We start from the raw sequence: 13,818 nt of genomic DNA on the forward strand, positions 1-13,818 counted from the left end.
ACTCGTTGCTCTGGAGCTGTCAGACCAGGGACCCAGGCTCGCCCTATCCATTGTGAAGATTGCATGCCTTCTTCGTTTGCATATCAGCGCCAACAAACAATTTCTGTGCTTATAAGTTTATCCCAAGTCAGCCGTATCGCCTTTGGGTTAGTAGACCTGCTGGCGCCCATGCCTATCACGTAGTTTCCAATGTCCCTCTAGTGGCCCCACTGCCAATATCTCTGAGCAAGAGTTGGTATCTGTGGGTTGTGTCCTGAGAAGCTCTTTGCTTGCCGATATATATATATATATATATATATATATATATATATATATATATATAAAGGGGTATTTCTTGCTCGAGGGGGAGGCACGAAATTTGGGGATTGGCAGTAGAGCCGCGGCTAGAGGTGGTCATGAGGTCCGAGCGGCCGAATCCACGACCTGCGCAGGGAAGGCATACGCAGAGCGAAGATGCCGGAGTACTTCACTGGCGTCAGCATCGACTACCATCAGCAGGCCGAAATTCTGTGTGCTGGTTGGCAACATTCGTGTCGGAAGACCGCTCGTGGCCTGGCTGCCCTCTTCTACCTGGCTTTCAGTGGTAGCACTCAGTAACCGCTGCGACGCACCTTGGATCCGTGAAGCTGCTTGTTGATAAAAGAGAGTAACATTCTGTAATCCTCGTGGTGATTTGTGTCTTTGTCTACCAGCCGTCATTATTTTCTGGTTTGTACCCTACTTTCAGAGTTTTACTCGGTCCGCTCTTTGGTCGTAAATATTGGCAGTATTATTGTACTAAGGCACTAGTCGTCGTTTGAAAATTTGTCCCGCTGATATATTGCCTCTCCTTTCTGATCTATACTCGATCATTAATATTTCAGTTAAACAGCTCTTGGTCGTAAATATAGCCGGAAAGGCAAAGGTTGTCGTTAAACAAAATATGTACCTTGTGGTTAATTCAGCTGTAAACTGGTTCAATTCTTTGATTCTAATTGCATTTCTCGATCATTATCTATAAGCTGAACAACCTATTGTACTAAGCTGTTCGTTTCTGTGTTTGAATGACTGGGTCATTCTTGATGTATTTTAGCTGGATCTTGTGGTTCCGCCGAGTGAGTTCTCCCAAGTAATTTGTTAAGACGTTCCTTCAAAGCGGTCTTAATAATTAACCTTTATTCACACGTGAGCGTCTTAGCTCCGAACATTTCGGCATACAGCTTTCAAATTAAAAGTTAATTCATCTGTTTTGAGTAATTGAATCACTCTTTTCATCAATGGTGCTATATAGTTTGAAATAATTAACAGCCAACTGTCACCAGGACTTTAGTCAAAAGAAAATTGTCATAAGGGACGGATTGGGATCCAGTCGCACCTTGGTTTCCGATTGGAATTTAGAGGTTTGTTGCTTTGAAGTCATATAATTTGGTTAATCTGTTTAACTTTTATTCACACGTGAGCGTCTTAGCCCCGAATCTTTCGGCATACAGCTTTGAAATTAAAACTTCAGTCATCTGTTTTGAGTAATCGAATCACTCTTGTCATCAATGGTGCTATATAGTTTTCATGTGTTGCAGAAGGGCATTTAATAAGACAGACTGTGGCCAGCTCGGTAGTAAACACTGCTGTTTCCACAGATAACGGCGGGCTGAAGGTCTGACCATCTTGTAATTATTGTCAAACTGCTTACTGTTTTGCAATTCAGCGTTTCAGGTTCTTTTGCAAAGATTAAAAGCTTATTCAACTTAAGGTTTAAGACCAAAAGATATTTGAAAATTAGTTCATTTTGTTAAAGAAAATTTCATGGTTAAATACTTCGATTATCTGTAAAACACAGTTTTTCTATTGTTACATAAACAGGTTGTGTGAAAAGAAAGTTATTTTGGCGAGTCCTCTCTTCCACGTCTTCCTTAATTCCAGTAAGTACCACGTATCACAAAGTACATCATAATGTCAAGATAAAGTGGTAATAAAAATTAAAAAAGGATTCTTTATATCTTAGAACTAAATTTGTCTGAAGATATTTAAGTCTCATCTTTATCTATGACAATGATCGAAGCTGAATAAGTTAATTAAAATTTGTGCCATAACCCAAGTCTGCCTGGTTACTAGGCAGGAATGCTGACCAGCACTCCACCGCAGCACCGTGGGTAACTTTCCTACCCAACTCCAATGTCGTCGATGACACAAACTTCAATTCATGTCCGCAGCTTATTTTCTCCCTAATTCGTCACTGTTGCCAGGTCTCCTTAGCATTGGAATAACGCCCCATCGTTGGACGTAATGGTGAAGTCCTGTACCTCAAGTGATCATATAGATCATATAATTAAATTTTCCTCGAGTCATTTAAGTCTCATCTTTATCTACCATAATGACGGAAGCAGAATAAGTGAATAAAAATTTGTACTATGGCCGGAATTTGAACCCGGGTCATCTTTCTAACTAGGCACGAAAGCTGATCATCACTCCACTGTTAAAACTGGTTACTACTGCGTTACCGACTACCCAAGCCGATTGCCCTCCCTCCACGAACTTCTTTCAGCCATAAAATTTATCGTCAAAAAAGAAAGTTACGGTTATAAAAAGAGAAATATACGCGTACTTATTGTTTAGCTCATACTAAGTCATTCCAAATCCACACATCTCTTCATTTATGTGCCGTATTATGCTATAAAAAGGTAACTAAAGGAAATGAAACATGAGAAACGTCACATTAAATCCGTGACGTTTTTCACAGTAACCGCAATAAGCCATCATAACGAATCTGTGTCAAAATATTGAAATATATTGTAATTTCGTTGAAATATATTCTGCCTCAAGAACTGACAAATGAAAACATTATGCTCTTCCTTCCTGCCTCGAACACTCTGATCATCTACTGTAACAGAGCACGCCAAGGAATCACGAGCTGAGCGGCGTAGTCGTGCTATCCTGAGAGCTGTCATAAAAATGCCATTCGCGAGCGTCGTGGAACAACAGCAACTGTGACGTCAGACGGCTGTCAATAACTGGACCACCAGATCCGGCAGGAGTCTACTTCCGTCCGCCGTGTTATCAGCCGTTTGTGCGTCGATGAAAGTAGGATTGGCTCTCATTTGGGGAATTCCGACAGTGGGCTGGCGGGCCAGCGGGTAGCAGGGCGGCGCCGGGCTTTGTGCGTGCCGTGCGTGGCGGCCGTAATTGCATTTCATTAATACTGCAGGTGGCGGCGCCGCCTCCACCGCCGCCCCTGACGCAAGCCTCTGAGGGCGGTGCGTAGAGTCGCTGACGTTACGCACATACAGCCGACTCTGGCAGCGGTCTCAGCGTCCCTGACGGAATACTAAGTTGCGTCCACGGCATTCAGAACGCAGTTTATCGATGTGAAATTTGAAGCAGATGGAAGCTGAAGCATCCTTAACTCTCTTGTGGTCCCCTTTTTAGGTACTTCACATCGACGTCTGCTTGTAGTTAGGTCGGTAGGTTTTCCGGCTTTACTTCCCGACGTGACAGCGATGACTCCCCGATGAGGTGCGGGCGTGGTGTTTTGCTATTACTGCGAGTCTTCTAAATATCGCTTTTATTTAGTAATTTTCCTGCCTAAATCTCTCCCCTTTTATGATTAAGACAGCCTGCACCTCCTTTCGGAGGCAGTGGCGACGTCATATTAAGCAGTCCGTAAAACATGTAAACGTTCACTTCAGTTAGGGTGTTATTTAATGCCTACGCTTTCCGCTAGAAGGTGTTGACTTGCTGCTGAATAGCTTTGGTTCCATAAAACCTTCACTGATTAGTTCTAGGTAAATAAAATCAGTACAACACTCTTGTATTTCACTTTCACTCTATATTCAGTGATTAAGATGGCGATAAATGATGGTCTATTCAAAAGGTTCCTAGCCTGGAGGAATCTAAATAGTCCGCAAATGCCCATATGCACGCGCTCTACGTCCAGATTCGCAACTAACGGCACACGACACTTTCAATAGTCCACACGTTAATACCTGAATACCGGTACCTCTGAGTTCACTCGTATCAGCAGATAATTTTAGTTTCTGTCATATATATGTCCGTAAAGTCCTAAAATCCTCTTAATACTCCTTTGCTACCGACAGTCAGAGATCGTACACTACATCACTTTCAATCTCCGTAATATTCTAACAGTTTATCCTGAATCCTAACACGACGAAGTCCAATCTAATTATTTTCTCGCTGACTGACACGGGTTCCACGCCCTTTAACGAAACAATCAAGGAAAAAAGGCGGCAATAATAACGATCAGGCCTTTTTATAGGTTTTTCATCACAGGAGTTTAACGTCACTGCCTTCTCCATGTTGGAACTTCCGTGGCTTTGCTGTACTTAGACGTTAAACTACTTGCTGATGTACTATAATTTTGATCTGCAATTACTGATCTCTGATTCTACACTATTTTCCTCTCTAAAAATTCTAATCTTAATTTTAAATTATTCTTTCTATAGCTTTTATCACTGTAAACTGAACCGAGGTGTTACAAAGCTACAATGCGTTAACGTGCTTTTATAGGAAAGTACCAATGTTACAAGTTGTTTAATGTTATCCATTTTTCGGTTTTGAGGCAGCGGTTGTCATGTTTTATCAATAATAAATGGTAGACCTCAAACGCTTGAGCTGTACTTAACGCACTGACGGAAAAAAATCGCAAAATTTCTGGAATACTTTGTCTATGAAGGATATGTAAGTGCTTAACATAGCAAGACAACAGATTCACGTAACCGCGAGGTAAGCCATTGAAAATGTGCAATTCTGGTACATTAATAACTGTAGAATGTTGAATACAAAGGGCATGCCTTGTACTGTACAGATACCGGACGTCAGTTTGTGGGAAGGAGTTCCAGCCTGCATCCGTTGATCGGTCACTACAGGGATAGTTAATGCTGTTTGTGGTGTGAAGTGATCGTCCGATGATGTCCCATATGTCTATTTGGTAATGGAGCAGGCTAAGGCAACATGTGGACACTCTGCAGAGCATTTTAGTTTACAACAGCGGTATGTGCGCGCCTCTTATGCTGTTGGAAACAACCCCTGGAATTCTGTTCATGAATGGAACGCAGCAGGTCGAATCATCCAACTCATGCACCTGCCCCTTCTGCCATACGAAATCGCTCATCAGACCGTAACTCCAATTGTACGTGCAGTGCGTCTACGACGCAGATAGTTTGGTTACAGCCCCTCCACTGGTTTCCCTCTAACCAATACACGGCATCACTAGCACCGACTGTCAGCACAAAACACAACAGACCACCACCCTGCGCTCCAAAGAGCTCTCGAAAGTGGCAATGGTTTGGGGTTAGTGGAATACACTCCACAGGATGTTTTGGCTCAGAGCTGTCCTTGTAGTAACCGATTTGTAACAGCTCGTTGCTTCACTGTGGTGTCACGTCGCTGCTGCAGATACAGTACGAAGAACTTCAATACTTTCAGCATTTCGCGGCCCTGTCAGCAACTGTATAAATATTAAATTCAAAATTAACAGCCTCAGTTGCGGAGTTACCTAGATTTACCTAGATTTCATTTGGGATAACCCATTACATTAGTAAGTGTAATTCTGAAGAAGAATTTAACAGTATGAAGAGCAAGAGCCATACATCGAACCCGATGCCTTCCCACTCGGTAGTGCCTCGTAACCCTACCTTCCCCTAGCCGCAGCCCCCAGCGATCATGCATAATCGCTACTTTTCTGTCATGTCCTGAAATTGCCGGCCGGTGTGGTCGAGCGGTTCTACGCGCTTCAGTCTGGAACCGCGCGACAGCTACGGTCACAGGTTCGAATCCTGCGTCGGGCGTGGATATGTGTGATGTCCTTAGCTTAGTTAGGTTTACATAGTTCTAAATTCTAGGGAACTGATGACCTCAGATGTTAAGTCCCATAGTGATCAGAGCCTTCTGCAATTGGGTCATCGACTCTATCTTCTAATAAATATTGACATTCAAGGAAAAATAAGTATTCTTCGTCTATCTACAATTTTGAAAGATCTGGAGCCGTTATAATAAGAACTCCCAGTAAAATCAGCGACTTTACTGTCAAATATTGGTACCGAGGCAAGAAATAACTCCCAGCCTCTCGTGGCCCTACCACTCGACCTCGTTCACACTCAGTGAAGTGTTGATAACAACGTCTTTGTCTCCTTAAAGACGTTCTTCACTACCATCAGTTCACCGCGTCCAATCTCAAAGGTAACTAACGCTCACGACCATTACAGTGCATATTTAAAACAAGCCTGACTTGTGTCCTCGTAGTGGCACTGCTAGCGCTACTCTCATGCGACTGTAACTTTAACACTTTTAATAGAGTCACAAACACAGATAAATATCAAATGCATTTATCACTTTGGCTAGGATGAGCACGTAGGTGTTAAGCCGTAGTGCATGTCTAATCCTGTGAAGATAGGATGACTGTTCTGTACAATCTCAAAACTAACGAATACTCGTTTCTGTCCAAAATTTAACTGAACTAATACAAATTCTCAATACCAAGCTTGCCCACTCGGTAGTAGAAGCATAAATCAAGACGGCACTCCCTGAGCTCCACAGCGTCGGCCAGAGGGCGCTGTGGTCGGCGTAGTTAGTCTTCTCTCGTAGTGCCAACTTACGAGAGTGTGCTCCTACGTAGTGGCAACTTACAAGAGTGTGTTCCTACGTAGTGGCAACTTACAAGAGTGTGTTCCTACGTAGTGGCATCGTAACTATCGACGCCACATACCCTTTGGTTGAATGTTAAACACATTGCCATCACCATCTTTATCATTATCATCAATATCACTGTCATCATCGTGCATTTAACTTCCAGTGATCCCCGCCAACCCACGTAGTATCGTCTCGAGTTGTAGCTCTAGTATGTTCTCAATTGTCATCTAAGAGTCTAGAATTCGGTCGTCCACCCGGTCTTCTATTAATTTTTCGCTTTCAAGGGAAAAAACATTCCTAGTATATCAATATATTCTTTATGTATCTAGAGTTGTTAGAGTAAGAGACCTCAGTAAAGTCAGCAGCTTTTCAGCCAAATATTAGGCAAGTTTATACCAGGGCAAAGGGAATCCCAACTGGGAATAAATAAATCAGAAGAGATTTGCAATTCCGCCATTGCCCTTAAACCTACAGTACTCACGGGTAAATGGCCGTCTTGTGAGTTCGAAACATAACAAAGAGAAAGCTACGAAACATGAGATGCTGGTCTCCTAGGTGCGCCAACAGCCAGACCATGGAGACAGGTTACAGAAACTGTCAGAGACTCCCAAATGATTTGGCGAAAATACTGACCAGAGGCCCCAGGGAGGCGACGGTCGCCTATGGCTATAACACGATAAGCTGTAAAAACTAGCGTGATCTAACTGCAGATTAGGAGCGAGTTTAAGAGAGGGATAAAAGGAAAGAGTTTTCGGTAGGGGCACCCATAAATCATAGACATAATTTAACAACAGAAACCTCGTTCTGTCTAATCATCCTAAGCCGGCCAGTATAGCCGAGCGGTTCTAGGCGCTTCAGTCTGGAACCGCACAACCACTACGGTCCCAGGTTCGAATCCTGCCTCAGGCATGGATGTGTGTGGTGTCCTTAGGTTTAAGTAGTTCTAAGTTCTAAGGGAATGATGACTTCAGGTGTTAAGTCCCATAGTGCTCAGAGCCATTTGAACCATTACTCGTCATCCGAAGAGTTACAGCCATTGCAACAGTGACGGCTCTTCGACAACACACCACGACACGGGCTGGCGGGGCAAAGTGAAAAACTGAATAAAACTCAGCAGCAGCTCCGACAGGTCTGTTGCAGTCAGAGTACGACGTTAGTAGTATTACCAGCAGCGGCATCCAAAGAGAGCAGCCAGTCAGGGCTAAGCAGAGATATCTGCGGTAGTTGCAGCACAACTCATGGAATCCTGGTCACTTAGGTAAGGACTTACGCCTGTCGTGTCGTGGGTGTGGGCTCATTTGGTACGGACAGTTTCACTGTAACTACATAGGTCGGTGCTCGGTAGCCACCGTCTCTGCGTAAGGACTTGGTCCTTTAGTGGGTACAATTCCCTGAGAGCAAGAATATCAGGAACTGATATTGTTTCCTGAATGAAGTCAGAAGTAAAACACTCATAGTCTTTGTCATATCAATACTCATTCCAAGCTTTACCTTTTTTACAAGAGAATTTTAACAGCGTAGTCAGATCAAGACTATCTTTCAATTAGGCCAGCCGACTATTTACCTTCTTGCCAAACCCTGTAGCCAAATCCCAAGCAACACTCATGTTTAGAATGCGACACAACCAGGGGAAATACCCCGCAAAACTGATAAGATCGGGTGGATGGGAGGGAGGTACTTTTCATCTTGGGACGATATGTTTCAGAGAAAAATCGTGGAAGAATAGAGCATATTGATGTTTATCTGTATTTGTGCGTATAGAGTAAAGTCGATGACCAGCTTGATACGCGCTGTGCAGCTACATAGCTTCCACTTGGTTTTCTTTTCACATCTTTCATTCCTTACTGACAGATGGGAGAAATGTTGTAGAGCCAGCTTTGTTATTTTGAGCCAAATATAATAGTAGGCTGCGAGTGGGGCAACACAAAGCAAGAGGAAGTCATCGACATCGTCATTCACTGCAGTTTCTTTTAATTACATATCATAAGAAACTAAGCGTCTTTTTAACTGTGGTCAGTAACGAAAAGATAGCCAGTTCATCAGTCTCTGATCTGAAATGATAAAATTCACAAGTGGCATATATTTTATCCAGCTGTTTACTTACTTTGTAACAAGACGTAAGAGGAGGAGGCAGGGGAGGGGATACGTTACGCAAGCACGGTCGAATCCTAGGCATGAAATACTAATTTTTTTCTGAAGTAAATAGTTTTCCAGAAAAACTAATCTGAAAACGAATATACATTTGCCAGTATATTTTCCACTGACAATTTCGCAGCTCCGGCTGACATTCTGCCGGAACGCGCTAGAACACGCTGGTACGGAATTTTTAAACCAGTACACACGTACTAAATCACAACGTAATTATAATTTGCCGCCGCAGAGGCACTAGCGAATTTGACAGTGGGTGATCAACGTGTTGCGATGGGTAGAGGCGTGGGGCGAATCACTGTGTAACTAGAATAATATGTTAGTTAACGAAATATTTCAATCATAGAATTTGCCTTTAAACACAATACACTGTGAGCTTCTCTAGAACCTAGGAATATAAGCGTTCTTCAAAACATTTTCCTTCACCGAGCAGCTACAATGCAAGCAACTTTTGTCACGTTGTGGCTGGCAGTAGTTGAAGACATATCGAGCAGGAGTAGGAAGCAAAGTGACACTGCTACGGGATACCTGCTCAGATGTTAGCACCTATTGTAAGAAATTCAAAACATTATTTCGCAAAAAATTATTTCTCATTCTAACTCTTATCACAAGCTTTGAAACATCGAAAATTCTTTTATGTCTGAGTCGGCGCGGCGAGGGGGGGGGGGGGGGGGGTGGGGGGGGTTGCGACTTTGTATGGTTAAAAATGTTCGCTTTCGCATCTAAAATCGTATAAATTAAAAAACAGGTCTGGTTCTACTGGTGCCCGATCCCCGATAACGTCCCAGATACATCCCATCGGGTTGACATCAGGTGAATTTGTGGCCAAGACATCAATGTTAATTCAGCATCATGTTCTTCATGCTACTGTGGCAAGGTTATGACCTTGTGACACGAGTAGTTATCCTCCTGCAAAATACCATCGCTGTCGAGGAAGACATCAAACCTGAATGGAATCACGTGGTCCGCAATAGCGTTCACATCATGCTGCATTCGTTTACTGTCACTGGTGAAAGTCTTCCATAGCATAATGTTGTCCCACTAGCTTGTGTCAGTTCGTTTACCGAGCCGTCGTTCGCCTGGACCACGACCGTCGACCGAATGTGTCTTTCCGAAAGTGACGAGTTTCCATTCATTGACGATCCAAACTCGATTATCCCAAGCCCTCTGCAGTCGTACCTGTCGATGACGTTACGTCAACGATGTAATAAATATGATTCGACTATTGGGGAGCTTCATGTTCGAAAACGGGTGGTGAACGAAACACTTGTTCCTGCAAAATATACTCTCTGCCGGACATTCACAAGTGCTGATAAAATTTTGCCGGTCGGGGTGGCCAATTCGTTCTAGGCGCTACAGTATTGAGCCGCGCGACCGCTACGGTCGCAGGTTCGAATCCTGCCTTGGGCATGGATGTCTGTAATGTCCTTAGGTTAGTTAGGTTTAAGTAGTTCTGAGTTCTAGGGGCCTGATGACCTCAGAAGTTAAGTCCCATAGTGTTCAGAGCCACTTGAACCATTTTTTGATAAAAATTTTCACGTTGGATAAATCCGCAACAGTTTTACTTGACAAATCCCTTATTTAGAGGCATTCGTATGCACGGCCCTGGTTGCAGGATGTAAATCCCATCTTCAGGCGGTTGATTGCGTACGAGAAAGGTGTACGAGTCACGTAAAAAATACTGCTAATTTATCAAGTAGCAGGAGTTTTTACATAACTGTACGACTTTCCCGTACTCAAACAAGCGCATGAAGATGGGATTTACATCCAGAAACCCGGGTCGTGTGTACGATTTTATCAAAATGAAGAATTTGTCAAGTACCACTTGAGCGGATTTAGTCATCGTAAAATACGTGTGCGTGAGTAATCATTGAATTCGGTAGGCAAATCCGCCACAGATCACCACTTATTCTAGTTTACAGAGTGGGCAAACCTCCGACCTCCACGTTCTGCGATAAGGCGTGGATGTCCAACACACTGACGCCTACTCGTTGTTTCACCGTCTTTCGTCACTTTTCCGCAGATGATCTCGAAAGTAACACGCGGGGAGCCGACCAGATTCACTGCTTCCGAGTTTGTCGCTCCCATAGAAGTCTGTCCTTTGACAAACGTTCTTATATCAGTTTCTATCTGGTCATTTGCATTCACCTTCGCCAAAACTGCTTCAGCAAAATGTCTATGTCTTTCATTGAAAGACCTCGCCAACGTTTCTCCGTTAAGGCAGCATTTTGTCTCTGATCACGTCGATGGCTAAACTCTAGCTTTACTTACCTCACGAAGCACTGGTAGCGGCCGTGTGCGTCCAAGAAAGCATTTTTTTTTTTTTTTTTTTTTTTTTTTTTTTTTTTTTTTTTTTTTTTTTGGGCATCAGTTCTCTGACTGATGCTTTGATATGGAACGACAGTAATTTCTCTCTTGCGCCAACCTCTTTGTCTCAGAGTAACACGTGCAACCTATGTCCTCAATATTCGACTTTGATTTTTGTAAGTTACTTTGATAAGCGCGAAATTTCTCGCCTAATGCCTCTTCCATGTCATTAACAGATAAAAATATGAAGTATTAGCAAGGACGAAGAAAGTGTTTCGTCGAAGGGGCTCGGGCAATTAGGAGTGAGGTAAGAACACAAACAGAGGTGCTGCAGGTACAAAGAAACGGCGAGACAACAGAAACGGCCGGTGTCTGAGAACGGCACGTAGCCTTGAGCGCGCCGAACTGCGGCTGTTTTTTTCCGTAGCTGGAAGACGGCCGTGGGAAAGCGGCGCTGCGCGCCACGGCGCGGCTGCTACGGTTTGTGCTGACGCTGCGTCGCTCTCGTCCTCATTAAGAGCAGTCCCCGGAAGGCGGGCCTCTCGTTACTCCCTCTCTCCGGCTGTCTCCCTTGTCCGGTCCCACTTCCTCCTGCCGGCCGGCAACGCGCCTCCCGTGCCAATTGCTGCCTCACTCCTACCGAGAGTGAAAGGTGGTCTCACTTGTGAACTCCTGCTTGTTTCGGATCTTACAATCCTGGAGAGACTTTTCACTGCCAGGCAAGCATTCATAGATAGTCTGGCTCCAGTGCCGTCATTAATTCTGACTTCCCCTGCGTTTAGTGCACAGTGAGATTTTTCGACAAGGAGGGTTTCTTCTCTGTCACTTGTTTTGCTCTGAATGGTTGGCTTCCTGTCGAGAACCGCAAAAGAAATTCAGCCAAACCACTATACCATCAGAGGCTGTTCATAACCCTCCTCTGACCTCCTCTCTCCGTCTTCATCTTGTCATATCCTAGTATCTTGCCCTGTAACAACTCCTTCGTATATTTGACGAAAATATGAAGTCCGGAACAGTGGCGGCTTTTGTGTAAGAGCACAAGAGCACATGGACACCCTATCTTTTGACACCTAGCCGATTTATTGGTTATTTTTCTTTGGTTCCTGTTGAGCATAAGTAGATATGACAATCGAAAACACATGGCACCAAGTCTACCGCCCTGTGCTACATTGCTACTCCTCTTGACTCAATAAAACTTGGCATCAAGCTCGCGAGCACACCTTCAGTTGCGCACTTTTTAAGGAGCTTTTGCGCATGCGCAACTAGCGTGACAAAGTCCTTACCTGCCAGGGCCAACGATACATACGTGTCCTGCAACGAACTTGTGACGTCACACTAGTAGGCTTGACCGTCACATTTCGGGAACCCTCGGCCCCATGCAGGGCCCATGGGAAATCGATATATAATTGAAAAGGTACCAAATAAAGGTCTTGATTTTGTCGTGTACTGTCGAGATATTGCATGTATTTAAATGCGCAGTCAAGAATTATTAAACTCGTCTGAAATAGTTACTCGCTTCCCTCCGGAGACGGCTCTTGGCACTCATAAGACCTGAAGTGTCACTTGCTGTCACATACACATCACTGCCTGTCTTTCTCGTGGGCTTCGCTTACAGGCGAAATGCGTACGGATTTGATAAACAGCATGCGCGGTTCACAGCGTGCTCACCTAGCCCTTACAATTCTACTACCAGTATACGTCAGTGCCACCAGGTGGCAGCATACTGTAGCAGACTTTTATCCCCATTCTTTTGACATAACTTCCGCTCAACCGTAGCACACTCCTCAGATAATTCAATTTAGGTCTGACGTTAGTATATGTTATAGTTATACTGATGGAAAATACCTATTTTGTGGGAATGAAATATAGTATATTACGTTTTGGGTTTTATCATACAGAATTTCGATTGAGGCGCTGAGAACCATAGAGCACATCGTCATCGATAGTGACACTGTAGCAGTTATTCATGCTTATCACATCTGTTGATCTTATGGTGGGTCAGGTTTATCTGTACTGTAGACCCATAATGTATATGCGGACACTCACGGAAAGTCCTCTCACTGGTTTCTCTGATACTCACTTAAATGTGGGATCAACGAAAGTGTGATTGTGGCCGTTAAACTTCTCACGGCCCCATTTGTATTCTAATGAAGTGACGACGTTGGTAGACAGTATTACTTGAGTTTAATCACTTCCACAAACGGCAGTTTGTGTTTGGTGTGGGTTGTTTAATGTGCTGGAACAGGCTTTCGTGTTCATTGTCAACATGAACTCTGTTTGATCTGTATTTGAAGTGCTAACGGAAAAGAAAGTTGCCAGAAAAAATTTTCGCATCGGAACTAGGGCCTCCCAGAGCAAATCCATTCTCTGAGAAAGAGACGAAATCATGCAAGTGTGACTATAAGCGAACATTTAACAAACATTTGTGTAAAAAGCGTAAGTGGTTGTGTGAGCGCACTGTAAGAATGTCTAATTTTCAGCTATAAAGTTAATTCCTTAACCAACATATGTACTGAGGATTTGTACATTAATCCAAAAAAATAAAAAGGCATGAAAACTTCCACTTACACAAAAATTCGAAACGAAGAGTAGCGAAAGCTTAAACATCATTTAGTTCTTGCCCTAAACTGTGCTTAGTTATGTACAAAAAAACAAAATTTCACAAAAGCAATTCTTCCTTTTTTCAGACGAGTTAACGCATGTTATTATTATTATTATTATTATTATTATTTACAATGGCTG

The sequence above is a fragment of the Schistocerca gregaria genome, chromosome 2, assembly GCF_023897955.1.
Source record: "Schistocerca gregaria isolate iqSchGreg1 chromosome 2, iqSchGreg1.2, whole genome shotgun sequence".
In the NCBI taxonomy this organism is placed as follows: Eukaryota; Metazoa; Arthropoda; class Insecta; order Orthoptera; family Acrididae; genus Schistocerca; species Schistocerca gregaria.